The sequence below is a fragment of the Penaeus monodon genome, chromosome 23 (genome assembly GCF_015228065.2).
Source record: "Penaeus monodon isolate SGIC_2016 chromosome 23, NSTDA_Pmon_1, whole genome shotgun sequence".
Taxonomy (NCBI): domain Eukaryota; kingdom Metazoa; phylum Arthropoda; class Malacostraca; order Decapoda; family Penaeidae; genus Penaeus; species Penaeus monodon.
Genome location: NC_051408.1, coordinates 8952001 through 8952977, shown reverse-complemented (window position 1 = coordinate 8952977; position 977 = coordinate 8952001). Strand labels below are relative to the sequence as shown.

Genomic DNA, 977 nt, shown 5'->3' with positions numbered 1-977 from the left:
TCCCAAAGTTGATAATGAGGTTACGGTGAAGAAAGAGATTGAAGAATAAGAAAAAAAAATATATAACACATAACAGTTTTCTTCCCAACTCGATGTCTGTGAAATTTAAATATGAATAATTATGAGATAAGATAATTGTACCAAATAACCCGAATAGCTGATTTAGAGATACTAATAAGAGGAAGTGAAGACCGCAATAAAGAAAAAAAATATATTTACATACCTAAAGCATTATAAAAACATAACTTTCTGACATAATGCCCATTAAATTGTAATACTGATAAAATATATTTATTGAAAGGGCGTAAAATACCTCGGAAAATTGACTTAAATATTATAATAAAGAAAAAGCCAGGCATTGCGCTCCCCGCGACTCACTTGTTCATCACTAATTTCTTACAAGACACAATAAGATGTTTGTGTAAGGTATTTATGGCGGATTTTTGCCCGTGTGAGAGAGAGATTCGCGTTTCTAGTGTGTGTGAAGGATAAATAAGGTGTCGACGAAGGGTGTGGATGGAAAAGAGTGACGATAAACGCGAGTGAACGCCGAGAAATGACGAGTGAAAAAGAGGCGGATCTGAAGAGAACTTCCGTCGCCATCTCAGGAATTTTAAGTATTTGTCGTTAATTAAAGCGTATCTCGGGTCTGGCCAGGGTATGGGAGTAGTCAGCATCACGACACGCACCTCGGCTCTGCCTGGATAATTCGCCAGACGTGGAAAGGAGGGGGTAAAGGGGCGAAAAGGGGGTGGGAAGAGAGGGAGGTCGCGAGGGAAAGGGTGAAGGGGCGTCCTTTGGAATGTCTCAAGAAAGAAGTGGGTAATTAAGCATAATTAGGACTAATTAACCCCTTGGCTGGTGCAGGAAGGCAGAGAAATAACCTATAGGGATGTCCATTTTCCGGTCCGGAATGAAAGTCATCACAAAAGCGTTTTCTGCTCTATTGCTATGGTAATGAACTGAAATATGTGAAT

General features: G+C 39.7%; 1 protein-coding gene across 3 annotated transcripts in view; it reads left to right on the top strand.

Moving 5' to 3' along the window:
- Positions 1-333: 333 nt before the first annotated feature.
- Positions 334-977, top strand: part of LOC119587785 (angiomotin-like protein 1) — a gene marked incomplete at its 3' end in the record, with an annotated part of 21952 nt that continues 21308 nt past the window's right edge. For 2 of the 3 annotated variants that reach the window (XM_037936483.1, XM_037936481.1), the window contains 1 exon segment: positions 334-426. 3 annotated transcript variants of the gene reach the window in all.